This window comes from Agrilus planipennis, unplaced genomic scaffold (genome assembly GCF_000699045.2).
Source record: "Agrilus planipennis isolate EAB-ADULT unplaced genomic scaffold, Apla_2.0 scaffold65, whole genome shotgun sequence".
Classification (NCBI taxonomy): Eukaryota; Metazoa; Arthropoda; class Insecta; order Coleoptera; family Buprestidae; genus Agrilus; species Agrilus planipennis.
The window spans coordinates 45,693-57,067 of NW_020439271.1; positions in this window are offsets into that span (position 1 = coordinate 45,693).

The following is an 11,375-nucleotide window of genomic DNA, read 5'->3' on the forward strand; positions in this document are numbered from 1 at the left end:
ATTGAATTACAATATGAAAAATTAAATTTAAAGGAATTGTTTGTAAATAGGTATGCAACACATCGTACACTTCAGCATAAGAAATTTCTGATACTAACTTTCATTTATGTAATACCACTTTGTCCTGTGCTAACAGCACTCATTATTTTTTTTATATATAATATTCCAAATTTTCAGATTTTTGTATTTTATGTTGAATGTAACCAAGTATAGTTTGTGCACACTAAATTATATAATAATTATTAATTCTCTTTATGACACAAAATTACAATGATATAGTATCGATGGTGAACTCATAATAAGGGCATGTAAAGTACAATCCAGAATATCTAATTAAGTTTTACTTATTGTTTTCATATGTACATTGATCCGTGTGCTACATTTTGCAATATAATTTTTAATTACTGTTTTCAAGTTGCTTAATTTTGCGATCGGTACGTATATAACAACTTCATATTAGGTAAAATTCAGATGTTAATCTTCGGTAAACCGAAGTGCGCTCTCTCGACTGCGAATCGCTGACTGGTGATAATCCGCAAGACTCACGGGAATATTGGCGTTCATAGGTGTCAACCCTCTAGGTAAACATGAAATATAAGCCGTCAAATTAAAGTCGAGATTGACAGTTTGAATGGCGAAATTTCATAAAAAAGGATCGGAACTGATGCATCCCTACTACTGAAAACAGCAGATTATCAACCTTAATAATGTCTACACCCTTTCCTATGACGTCTATCATAAATACGTACGTATGTGTAAGTTTGGCTCTGATAACATCCAGTTCGATTAATTTACTGTTTTTAATACAAATATAATTAATTTTTAAGTGTACGCATAAATAGGTACCTGTATAGGTAATATTATATTGATGTGTGTACTCTGTTCTGGTAAAATGTAACACTTTTATTTTACCTTATTTTTATCTGTTTGTTTAAGAAATTTTATCTGGTTGTTTTCCAACGAATTATGTCTATGTTTAGCATTTCAATAAGTAATTGCATTTCTGAATTACGGTTGATCAATAATATTTGTTACTCTTTCAGTTTTTACTATTTTTTTTTCCACATTTGCTTGATAAAGAATGTTCAGGCGGTTCTTTCGCCCTCTTTACCAAATACGAGGGTGGATTGATAAGTTTCCGGCCTAACCAAGAGATGACGCCACTAGGCCTACCTTGAGGTGACATTCTATAGTACCATCCTTGGATAGCTTGTAGCTATAGTTTCAGCCCGATCTCCTTGCTAGTGTAGGTTTGACAGCACGCTGAACAAGACGCCTCTGTGGTTTTCGTAAAAATGGAAAAGCAGGAAAATCGTGCTGTCATCAAATACTTTTATTTGAAGGGGTTAACGCCGAAGGAAATTAAAAAAGAGATGGACTCAACACTGGGGACATCCTCCCCGTCATATTCAACCGTTAAGCAGTGGGTTTCCGAGTTTAAAAAGGGTCGTGTGAGCACCTCTGATGGGCCTCGCTCAGGACGCCCCGTTGAGGTCACAACTCCAGATATGATCGAAAAAATTCATCAAATAGTGCTGGGAGACCGCAGATTGAAAGTGCGTGAGATAGCTGAGACCTGTAAGATGTCATATGAACGTGTGCAACATATTTTGCACCAACATTTGCATATGGAAAAGCTCTGTGCAAGATGGGTGCCGCGTTTGCTAACAGTCGACCAAAAATTGATTCGAAAAAACATTTCTACCGCAAATTTGTCATTGTATAAGCGTAATCCAAGCGAATTTTTGCGTCGATTCGTAACCGTTGACGAAACGTGGGTCCACCACTACACTCCTGAAACCAAAGAACAGTCTAAACAGTGGATTGGACCAGGGGAACCAACTCCAAAGAAGGCAAAAACAATTTTTTCGGCGAACAAGGTTATGGCTACTGTTTTTTGGGATGCAAGAGGTATTATATACATTGATTACCTTGCAAAGGGTAATACTATCACTGGTCAATACTACGCAGACTTATTGCAACGTTTGAGCCACGAGGTGAAAATTAAACGACCTCATCTGGCGAAGAAAAAAATCTTGTTTCATCACGATAACGCACCAGCGCACACGTCAATCGTTGCGACGGCTAAAATCAACGATCTAAAGTTTGAATTGATGCCGCACCCTCCTTACTCTCCAGACCTAGCCCCGAGTGACTATTTTCTGTTCCCTAATCTCAAAAAATGGCTTGGCGGTAAGAGATTTGCGGACAATGAAGAAGTAATCGAAGCTGTAAATGGTTATTTTGAGGAGCTTGACGAATCAGTCTATAGAGATGGCATTAATAGACTGGAACACCGCTATGAGAAATGTATCAGCCTTGGAGGAGATTATGTTGAGAAATAAAAAAAAAAAATTTTTAAAAACCTTGTTTTTCTTGGTCAGGCCGGAAACTTATCAATCCACCCTCGTAGCACCACAGTGTGTAGGTCGGTGGGACAGAGCGCCTATCACCAGTGTGACATTTTATCAAATCTGTTTTTAAATGTTTTAAATAAGAGTATTTAATACTTTCGGAATGATTAGATTATGTTCTAACATAGATACTAAGGCGTATGTATGTGGTTTCAAAAAATCTTAGAATGATAGGACGAGGTGGTCCAATATCCATTGAGATCTCCTGACTTAAAGCCCCTTTAGATTTTTACCCGTGGGGACATGTTGAACAACCAGTTTATGAGGCAGTTTTTTAATATAAAATCAAAAAAAGTACTTGCGAGGGGTAAAATAAAACAAAGAACCATCTAGTTTGGATGTAATTTGGATAAAGTTGTTAAACAGTAGCGAGAATAGGTATCAACTATTTGAAAAAAATTCAAACGTTCGTATTTTTTTTGTTGGATGAGATAGACTTTTCTCTAAATGTTTTTGTCTGTAATTTCTTCTATACTATCTCGTCTTTTCGGGCAGTTACTTGAGCTAGCGATATATTGTACATGCTAATGTCAAAGGTCGATATATAGCTCCTCTGTGGAATACCTTGTCTATAGGATTGACGACAAACTTGATTTCAAAAACTTCACGCGAGCTAGTAGTCTAACACGAAATTTCAACATCATCTGGAATATGAACTTTTATGGTTACATCATCCAATAATAGGGAGGTAACCTTCCTACGTAGGTGCACAGCCAACTAGGAACAGGGGGTTGATAAAGAAGGTCAAAATTAGGGGGGGGGGTACCCTTCCTATGTATGCGTGCAGGCCACTAGGAACAGGGGGTAGATACTATTGTATTTTTTATTGTAAAGTAACATACAATTCTGACGAAAACGCAGTTACTCGGTAAATTTACAGTATATAGAAGAATCCGCTTATAATGACATCGAAGGGAAATGACAAACATGTCATACTATGCGGGCGTTATGCAAAGCATACTCTTAGAAAATAAACAACTTTCTATTTTGGTTAGTTATTTAGTTTAATAGAGAGAAAAACTACAAATAACAGAAAAATAATTGTAATATCAATATACATAAGAAGGGTCAGAAAAATGAGCGAAAATGTTATTATTATTAATCATTTGGGTCACTATAGCCGGATATGATTTCTTGAGAATTAGTCATAATAAACGATATGTCATTTTAAACGGAATCAAAACTTAACACTGCAATTAGGTACTTCATATTAAGCGGTTGGTCAATATAGGCGGAATCATAATACACTGTACTTATGTAGGTATTATATGAGTTTGTTTTCTGAAATTTCGTCGATGCTGCATAGATTTATGTTCTGTATCGATCATGAGAAATGCTTTGTTTGAAATTACGACCGAAAAGCTGACACAGAGCTAAATGAAATTTCAGTTAATAATCACGAGTAACGGCCGTGAATAGTCACATTATGTACGAATACACGCGCACCTTTGATACGAATAACATTTGTTGCAGACACAGAGGGCCAACAACAAATGACATAACAAGACTGGCTCGGCACTCTATCGAGTCTGATTTATTAATTTCTAGGAAATTAATAATAACAGTAGTATTACATTCAGTCACTTTGATGTTGAGCTTTTGAAGTTGCCAACCATTGTTAAGTGACGCTTTATTTGTAGGTGCTGCATTTCACAGCAATTATATACTTCGCTAAGTTACTACATTAGAAAGACGTCGCACTCGCTTCAATGTATTGTACGTTATATCAGTGAAAACCTTTTCAACGACGAAAAATAATCAACAATTTTTCGATAAAATCGTCACCCAGCACTAATAAGGAATGCGACACGGCAGTATAATGAATAATGTATTATTAAATGAAAAAGTTGACAACAACAAACTACCATTAGAAAGAGATAGTTGTTTATTTACAATATCTAAAAACTGTTCTTAGTATGGTCGCGATTTTTTATCATTACATAGTATAAAACAAAGTCGCTTACCATTGTCTGTCGCTATGTATGCTTAGATCTTTAAAACTACGCAACGGATTTTGATGCGTTTTTTTTTTAATAGATAGAGTGATTCAAGAGGAAGGTTTATATGTATAATACATGCATAATATAGTAGAGAAACACTGATAAATTTAGACGTTTCTAGTGTGATGTCGTAAATAAACACATTTTTGCGCTTACATTGCAAACGCTGGCTGAGATAGATCAAAATAATGTACTACAGTATTGTACATCTTGAAAAGGTCTACAAAAAAGTCAGCGATGTTATATGTCTATCTCTTAGGGATAACCCACAATAACCCACTTTTTATCCTTTAGATATATTTTCTTCCATATATGTTCTTGTTTTTTCTGATCTGTCACGACCGGTTTCGGCGTTAGCCATTATCAAGTGACAATGATGGTTCTTGGGATGATGTCGTATTTATATTGTCTTTACGTTGAAGGTTGTGGAGGGGGGTGAAGAGTGCGTCAGTTGTACTGTTGATTTGGATGTTGATGTGGCGGTTTTTTAGTTTTTCTTTATATATTTCTAGGTTTTCTGTGATGTTGAGTCGTTTACTTTTTTTCATGGTTTTTATTATTTCCATGGTGTCTTCGATGGTACCGTAGTTGTGGCCATTTTCTAATATGTGTGCGGCGTAGTTGGAGTCCATTTTTCTGTTTTTTATNGCGAAGCTGGGGCGGATCGCTAGTTAAATATAAACAATAGAAATTATAATAGTTATGTTCTTTACGGAGTGTGGTAAATCTTCCCGAATTACTGTATTCATATGAGCTTTAGCTTGGACTATAGCTTCTTGAAAGGATGCCTGGAATGTAAAGAATTTGAAATTAAAATCATTTCTTTCGATTTCATAAACACATTTTCGTCAGCCTACAACACCTTGCAGACCATTTTTCCCGACTAGAATTTTGAGGGGGTACAGGTGGGGTTCCTAAGTGGGTAGCCACACTAGCTCTTGTGGACCCCATGAGGTTGCCCCCTAGGGCAAGAAAAGGGGCATATAACGCCTTGTGCATTTTCGTATCATCAAATGCCGTATGTGCCCCCCGCAGGGAAAAATTATTGCCGCTCTTACGTAAGATTGTGTTATTGAGCTGTTTTGTAGTCAATAATACTTTAAATTTGAATCGTTTTACTGTTTTTCGACTTGATGCGTCTGGTTTCAGTTGTCTTATAATAACATCAGGAAGTACACTTGTTGATCCGTTGCAAATGTAAAAGATTTCATTGAAACGACGACATAATTGGGCAAAGGGATTATTATTATAAGTTTTTTCATTTTACCGAGAATATATTATATTTTCAAACGGATTTGCCTTATCGAGGCCCCATAAAGTAGATTTAATTGTAAGTTTGTATATGTGGTAGGTTTGCCCCTTAAGACTAATATGATCCATAAGGCAATCCTCATTTTAGTATCACCACATATTTTTTTAGTGGGATTTTCATGAGGAATTTACGGGGAAATCCCTATACCGGCATGCCCTTCATTAGCCACATGAGGCCCGCACACTACATAGGGCATACCCCTATAAATTCTAGTCGGGTTATGGTCAAATGTCCACGCAATGGTATATTTTGGTTAAAAAGCAATGAATTTTGGTCCCAAAGTTAAAAAAAGTTAAATTTCATCAAAGATTGCAAAAAAATTAAAATAAGAAAAGAGTTGAAATTCGTTTCTTATCTGAAGATTTTTTTTAACGAAAGCTCTGTGTGGGAAGCTAGTTATTTCTAGTTCGCGATAACGAAGTTCTTTTTTAATTAAATACTCAAAAACCGCTGGTCGTGGGTCGTAGTGAACCGTTTCCATATCATTTAGGGCAGTAAACATTCTGAAATTAATCGTCTCATCAAATGTGGATGATCTAAGACTGGACTTTAGCTGGTTATAATGAGAAATCACTTCCTCATCGAGTGAGGCGATAAAATCAAGAGTTAACACAACCAGCTTTTGTAAGATTCCAGTCGTTACAGGAATTAGTTTATTATTACTCCAATATCTGAAATATCGAGGTGTTTGACTTCCTGAATAAGCGTTCAACGATCATATACATTCGTTGAAAACTCTGATACTTCATCATCTTAAATACAATATTTAAATCGGCTTGAACCAGAGCGAAATTGAGCGTCCAAGCTTGAAAGGATCGGAAATTATGAACTATATATCCTACGATCTCGCAAAAACTTATTTTCGTTAAAATATACTCCACCTTACGACATCTAGCTGCACTTACAACAATTTAAGTTGGACATTCCAGTTTTTTTAGTGGTCCCTTTCCATAAAAAAAAAATAGAAGACAAACCATAAGATTTCTAAATAATAGGTAATTTTAAAATTTTTACAAAAACTTCATAACTGAAATATGGGACCACATGAGGGACCTCATGAGTCGGAGTCCAACGCAGAGTGTTTACGATTGATCCGCTTTGATAAGTTAGCGTTTTGCTTTTTTATTGATGAGGGGTCCATGACGTCGGCCACTCAGCGCGCTATCATTGTATTGTAAATGGTGTTATCGAAACGCTGGTATAAAATATGATCATTAAAATGTGTTAAAGGAATTCTCATCCACGTTCTAAAATATGTATAAATGTAAGATAAGATTTCGCCGAATTCTGAGGTGATTAGTGGAGAGAAGGTATAATAAACACAAGATGTTGGCGACACGACGTTTTGTTGGCTTGGTTTGCCTGCCTCTTCAGGCAACTACCGATTGTGAAAATTCTGGTTAATTACTGAAAGTTACCATAGCAAGAGATTGACTAACCAAGCTAACGAAATGTCGTCAACATTTTGTATTTATTATACCTGTTCTTCATCGATCAGTTGAGATTATCTAAAAATAAAACTGTATGTTTTTACATATTTCAGACCTATTATTTTACCGAATTAGCTCATGCTAAAATGCTTTTTAGAGAATATGTGTAAGTCGCTGCGTTAGTTGAGAATGGTTTGAAATTAAAACTGCTCTAGTATGCCAGCTTTTATCTTTTTGAGATTTAATAGACGGCGACCAAAACAGAACAAATCCCGAGGTTAGATAGGTGGAGAGGATAGAGGGGAGTTAAAAGGGCAAAGAGCGTTGCAATAACAGAGCTAACTTCCAATTTATTACCCAAAAAGAGCAAGATAAAATAGATTTCGTGTGAATAGTTTGTTAGCTTAAGCAGCCCGAGGCCGCATTCATGTCCTGTATAAGCGAACTCAAAGATATCCACACCAAGTTCGCGTTATTGGTTTTTACGAGACAAACATGGCCAAAATTAAATCCCCGGGCACAAACACACCCCCGACGTTTCGGCATTCAGTTCCTGTTAATTTCAACGAAATTCCCTCGTTTCAATTATGTCGTTTATACAAGACATACACACTTAGTTGGTATACACTTCATGCTGATTCATTTATACTTTACTTCGAAGACGTAATCATTTCCTACTTATGAATCTTCATAGTACAGGGTGTTTTCATGTCTATGGCAGGAAAAAAACATTATTGATGATGATTTGTAGTAGATATTACTAAAAAAATTATCACATCGGCCATTAGCTTGGTATGTGGAGGACCAGGACACGAAACTGTATGATACGTTAATGATTAATTTCAGGATTCTGAATTCAAATAATATTACATTCATTTTTAAATTATCATCATAAGGTCGTCAGTCCTAAGACTGTTTGGACACGTAGCTCCAATTTTTCCTGTCCTCAGCTTATCTTCACATTTTCCTAAAACTAGAACAACCCACATCCTTAACTATTTGTGAACAGCAATCTAACCTAGGTCTACCTCTACTCCTCTTAACTCCTGCTTCTGGTTCTAATATGTTCCTAACAAGCCCTTCATGCCTCGGAAGGTGTCCTATCTCGCCTCTCTTTATTTTGGACTTCTGTTCTCCTATTCTTCCTAATACGTTCTCTATCCACGGTATCATCATCATTCGCCTGTAACACCACATTTCAAATGCTTCTAACCTTTTCTATTCCGTCGCACCTCCCGTCGATATTTCGCACCCGTACAGCGCCGCCCTCCACACATACACCTTTAACAATGTTTTTAAATACTCACTAAAAAGACATGAATTTTTTCGAACTTTACTTTAAGTGGTATTGAAAAAAATCTTTCTTATTCTTATTAAGCAAGCTAGAAATCTATAGGAATCGACTTCTTAATCACCTTAACAGCCAGTGCGAAACGTCTGGATTTTATTTAGACCACGATCCTTTAAACTCCTTTTTATAATTGTACCTATGGATTCCGGGCGTGAAAGCTTATTTTCTTATAAAAACAGAACAATCGCGTTTTTGGTGAAGGAATTAATTTAAAATGAATAACATCAGTTTCTAATAAAAATTACGATGATAATAATAGTAATGTTTTATTTCTAGAAAGCCTTCCTGTTTAATTTAATAAGTAAATATATTAGTACGTGTGTACATATAATTGTAATGCTTTCTTATCATTGATTATTTCCTAATTAGCGGACGGTGGTCTTATTGAAAGAAGTGTTATTATAGTATATTGTACAAAATTATCCTAATCGTTAGGAATTGAAAAGGTGTAATTAAAATAATTACTATTTACATGGAATTTGAAATTTAAAAATGCTGCACATAAGAATGGGTTTCTACATAAGCTCACGTATCTATTTAATTAGACCACTATATCCGTCAATTATGCATATTTTAAAACCAAAAGAAAAAGATGGAAATATTAAGAGCATTAAAATTAAGCAAATTGGTTTATAATAATGTTGTTACTATCATAACGAAGAAAGCTTTCTTACTGCTAGTCTATTCTTTAGCAATAGAAAAATACATTTATTGATTCTTTGTTTATTGGTTTCTTCTTATTATTATTTTAAAACTGAAAACAATATTTAACAAATATATTTATTTTTTTCTATTTTTATTTCATTAAATTCCTACTATAAATAATTAGTTCCTAAAACTTAATGACACGCCTGAGCTTTTATAGAAAGACACGTTTTTACCCGCCGCTTGGCTCGTGTTGATGTCTCAAATACGTGTTCAACATTACCGAAAATACAATAATTTTATAAATAGTCCTGACTAGGATTATCAGAATAAAACTAAAGTTTCTATCGAGATGAAAAGAACTTTTTTTTTCTGTCCTTCGGGAACAGTATTTTTTTTTCTGGATAAAAGTACCCTATATTCTTTTCTATACTGCTGACAATGTGTGTACAAAATTTTATGATGATTGGTTGAGTAGTGAAAGCGTGAAGTGGTAATAAACAAACAAATAATTTTAGTTAGCATTATCACAATTAACAAATTAACGGTTTTCCGAAATTTATATTCTACAAAAGTGTTAATTTTGCTGAACAAATGCACTGGAAGTTTTGCAAGTACCGAGTAAAACCGGGAACCCTCAGTAGTTCTGTTGTGCACCCGTCAGCGTCTATATCACATCAGTGTAAAATTTTGTTCTTTGGATTTTAATAGAAAATATATTTGAAGTTATTAACAAATACAATTGTAAAATTCAAATGAAAAAGAAATATATAGGTAGAATGCGCGAATAATAATAATGCATAAATTTACCTACTGCGTTTGAAAATTAATACGCATTTCTAATTTAAATGTAATAAGAAAATAATTAATTGATTTTAATGTATTTTAAAGATACATTATATGAAACTTCTGTACGCATAACGCTATTTTACAATATTTTTTTATATTCATTTCACTGAAAATTCATGTTGGTTTTTATTACAGTGATGTTAATATGTGCCCCCTTGCTATTGCGAAACTGACCTTCCTACTTTAATCTAATAATTTATAAACTGATGTAAAATTTATTTAATGCTACATGTTTTTCGAATTATTAATAATTAAAAATTATGTTTTCCTTAAATATTAAAGAAGGTAAGTACGGAATTCTTTCTATAATATATGGGAATCAAACACAATAGAAAACAATAAAAATGCATAGTCGAAACTCGATTTATTTTCTAGGATTAATCAATTTATATTTTTGAATTTTATTATTATATACATAGATAAACGCTTGATTAGAGATAGGGGTTAATTAAAACAAGTAAGTTCAGATTTTCACGGAAAATTTAGGAATGATACGGATCTCTTAACATCATTTAGTTTGAAGCAGTTTCAATTGCGATCATGATGAAATTTAGTTACCCACTTACAGACCTGTTGGTAAACCTATCTATGGAGACATGGAAGTGGTTCAAGGGAGGACACTAACGATTATTTTTTCCACTGTACATACACAGGGTGTATTGTTAGTTGTTTGCACAAGTAATAATCATTAGGCTGATTTGTTTAAATCCCAGATTAAGTTTTATCTCAAGTAAATGACAATGGGTAAATGGTGAATGCTTACAATGCTTGTATCAACGGCACCCCGCTGGTAATACTAACGAGGGTAATTATAGGTGAGGATTTGCATTCATAAATGGGAAGTATATAATTGTTTCCCCTTGCTACCTGATATTTCCACCTCAGGGTCGATTCATGTTTATTTCAGTCAAGTAATAACTGCATTCTTGTTAGTGTCTTTCACGTTATTTACGGGAAATCGTTGTTGAGGGCAAAATTAAAGGTTCTGAACTATTTCGAGGGGTCTCAAGTTAGAAGGGCGTATCAACCTTCTTGTCAAAATTGAGACATCTTGCGTTTGAATTACTTTTAATGTAATTGGGATGAATTGTAAGTTACGAAATAGTTCAATCACTTTTCAAAACTACCCTAAATAAATGCAATTCATAAGCGTGGAGACCCTTAACAAAAATATGCAACGTAATGTCGTAGGTAAATGTAGCAAAAGTTGAATTCTGTTCTAATAAAAACTTACATATCTGTTTATCATTTATAATTAGTTCCTGATGGTTTATTAACAAATGTGTCACAAATGAGTGGGTAGCACCTAATAACTCTAAAAAGTATCTAAGTACGTATATATTAATAAAATCAATTTATTACCCAAAAAGAGCA